Here is a 3987-nt window from a genome sequence, read left to right on the forward strand (position 1 = left end):
ACCATCTCTTCAAGGTACCCTTTGCCTTCAGTCAACAATTCACTATAACAGAAGGCTTTACCTGGTAAGCTTACCCAAATATTCTTTCCTGAGAAATACAAGCCCTTGCTTGTAAAGTGTTGGGGCAGCCTTCCATTAACTTTAGCTCTAGAAGTGGAAGTATATGGAGATGTCTCAAGGGACAGCTAGAGCTCTATCCATACTCCTTCATAGTTTTATTTTGTATAACCTCTGTTTCCCATTGATAATCAGACACTTACTGGGAAAAGTAAGCCTAGAAATTCCCTGGTTAAAGTATGGTCAGAAACTTAGCGAATCCAGCAGCATACAAACAAAGTGATGTTTCAACACAGAAAGAATCTGGAAGAACTTCCAGTACTACTGCCATAGGAAACTAGTAGCTGCTTCTCCTGGAATGTTGAGCTGCAATGGCAGTGAATAATTTATGAATTACCTATGTTTCAGCAATACTTCAAGATCCAGAGTCACGGGCAAGAATAAATAAGCAATCAGGTGCCCTTACTGTAGCTGAGGAGAGGGGGAGGGAATATCTGATACCTTTAGCCCCCATTGTGAATGATGAGCAAGTTTCTTCCTTAAAAACACACAAAGCCTACTCATAGTTTGCCTCATAAAACCGAGAAACCTCACTTGCCTAAAATAAGGTAGGGAGATAGGTTACTTGCTTTGTGCTACTGCATCCTAGTTCAAACCCTGTATCTGTACCAGCATAAAAATGTGATCTCTTCCCCAGTATGAATGTGTTTGCTGCTACTTATGCTAGCTAGAAGTCTGCTGAATCATTCTATATAGACTCATCCATTATGATATATTAATTACAATGAAGCAATTGGTCAGAAAATGTATATGTTTGAATGTATAGGGTGGTGCTCGTATGTCTCATTTGTTTTATGTGTTAGAGTTACCATAGGATTATGGATGAAGACAAAGACAGGAAGAGCTCAGCCAACAATTGTTTAAGTGTCAGTGACCCAGAAAGTGACAGGGTAGGTAGGGTTGAGAAGTTGGGTGAGAAGCAGGAAAAAGATCAGTAAACAGAACAACACACATATATACACACACCCCCAAACCTACAAAAGAACCCAAAATGTTAACAGTGGTTATCTGTGGGTCATAAGCTATTACTTTCATTTTACAAATTTAAATACAGTTTCTACTTTTCAAAAATAATGCTGCTATTATTGTTGAAATACAATATTTTAAATTATTATAGTGACTCAGAAGAAAGTGTAGAATACATCTAATTGAAAGGATTAGCCAAATTTCTATGGATCACAGTGTTGGGGTATTAGATTTCATTAAAAATTATGCAGGTGACATTTGTGATATGGAGCATATTGACCAGTAGTGAAAAATAACTGGAGTCAAGGAAGAAGGCATATAATCATGGTTTTCAAGAACCACTATTCTTCTAATTTGAATGGGATGGGATGTGCTATTTCAGGTCAAGCATCCCTAATCTGAAAATCTGGAATCAAAATGTTCCAAAGTCCAAATCTTTTTGATACCTGACATGACACAAGTGGGAAATTCCACACCTGACCTCATGTGATGGGTCACAGTAAAAATGCAGTCAAAACTTTGTTTCATGGTGCCAAATTATTGAAAATGTTTCATAAAATTATATTCAAGCTATGTGTACAAATGTATATGAGACATAAATGAATTTCATGTTTAGATTTTGGTCCTATCCATAATGTACCTCATTATGTATATGCAAATATTCCAAAATTAAAAATAAAATCTGAAATCTGAAACAATTCTGGTCCCAAGCAATTTGGATAAGGGATGCTCAATCTGTAGAAGATAAATACTAGAAACAAATCAAGAAATATGGTAGTGCTTCTAAAGAGAGTATTTGAGGTAGAAATACTATATTGTTCTTTAGAATTTATTTTACTATGTATGTGTCTGTACATATGTGTGATCTGTGTCTGTGTGGGTGTGTGAAATTTAAAAAAAATCATTCTGCTTAAGTCTATAATTTGCACTGAAGGCAAGAATTACTCTATGAAAGAGTGCAAAAGAATTCTAAGAATTCTTTAAAAAATGTGCTGGCTGAAAGGGTAGGAGTAGGAAAACAAATTAACCAACAATATACATATTGCTTTCTAGATTTAACTTAAAAAAATTTTTTTTAGACATGAGTGATCTGAATAATGAAGTTAAAGGCAGTATAGGAGACTAACACCCAGAACCCACAACATTTAAAACTACATGGGCTATAGTATCAGTAGACCTGTGTTTCCACATTTCTGTCTTCAATATTGGTTATCTTACTACCCCACAAAGCCAGTACCAGATACATTGGGTTTCTGTGATAGTAGCACTGTTCTTTTTTTTTTTTTTTTTTGAGACAGAGTCTCACTCTGTCCCCAGGCTGGAGTGCAATGGCGCGACCTCGGCTCACTGCAAGCTCCGCCTCCCAGGTTCACACCATTCTCCTGCCTCAGCCTCCCGAGTAGCTGGCACTACAGGCGCCCGCCACCACGCCCAACTAATTTTTTTGTATTTTTAGTAGAGACGGTTTTTCACCGTATTAGCCAGGATGGTCTCGATCTCCTGACCTCGTGATCCGCCCACCTCGGCCTCCCAAAGAGCTGAGATTACAGGCGTGAGCCACCGCGCTCAGCCAATAGTAGCACTCTTATTTTGGTAACAAGTTCTCTACTGATTAAATCACTCATAGATGCCGGCCCAATGTAACTGACGTGGTTGAAAAGCCCTTAATATAACTGAATTTTCTTTTGGATGGAAAGCACAAAACAGGTGTTCTCTATCATACTCCAAACAGGGATTTAGGAGGCCAGGTTCTTTCTATCTAGTGGCTCAGTTGTCTTTAACATGTTTTCCAAGGTGGTCAAAGTAGAGGTAAAATCGTGAGGAATAGTACATGGAAGGGCTGCCCAACACTTTACCTGGATTCCACTGGTGAGAGCTCAGTTGTGCGCCTCATTTAACTGAAAAGCAGGCTAGGAAATAGAGACTAGTTGTGCCCTGAAAAAAGAGAAAATGAATTTGGTGAAAAGCCAGCCATTCTCTACCATAGAGACCTTCTGCAGATGAAATTTATAGGACATAAAATTTAATAATATGTGACATGGTAACAGAAAAGAGTCAAAGATATCTTCTAAATTTTCAATATGGGAAGCCATGTAGACAGCTATGAATCTGAGTGTTGGGGAATATAGAAAGAGAAGCTGGATGTGGGAGGGGAGGAGAACAGTAAGATAATAAAAACAAGCTCCATTTTAATGTATTATATAAAAATATTTTAGGCCTTCAAAGTAGAGACGTGTAGCATGCATTCTGAAAACACAGGCGATATATAAATCTAGAGGCATAATCTAGAGATACAGATTTTGAATTCTTCAAAACATAAACAGTAAGTGGCAGTAAATGTCACAAGATTGACTAGGACAGGGCATAAATAGGAAAGAAGAGCTAAAGACAGAAACAACAAAAACAACAACAAAAAACATTGTGCATAGCATACCTGCCTTAGTCAAAAGTAATAGAGAGAAAGAGATGAGTAAAATATTATTTTCCTTAAAGAAGCTCACAGGTTGGTATAAAATAGTCAAGGAAATTATTGATTACTTATCATGTGATAAAAGCTATAAAACTTTAACCAGATAAAATGAGAGCATAAAGATTACAAACATTCAACTAATGTTTGGACTGAATAAATGACATATCCCAACATATCACACAAACAAGCTTACTTTCTTTGATGATGCCTCTCAAAGCTCACATAAATAGGTGACAAATCCTCCTATAGCTATACAGAGAAGACTTCTGCCTCCACTACTACACACTTACCTCTGTTAAATGTTTACTTTGTGCCGGGCGCGGTGGCTCAAGCCTGTAATCCCAGCACTTTGGGAGGCCGAGACGGGCGGATCACGAGGTCAGGAGATTGAGACCATCCTGGTTAACACGGTGAAACCCCGTCTCTACTAAAAA

Source organism: Rhinopithecus bieti, unplaced genomic scaffold, assembly GCF_001698545.2.
Source record: "Rhinopithecus bieti isolate Rb0 unplaced genomic scaffold, ASM169854v2 scaffold_36959, whole genome shotgun sequence".
NCBI classification, from domain to species: Eukaryota; Metazoa; Chordata; class Mammalia; order Primates; family Cercopithecidae; genus Rhinopithecus; species Rhinopithecus bieti.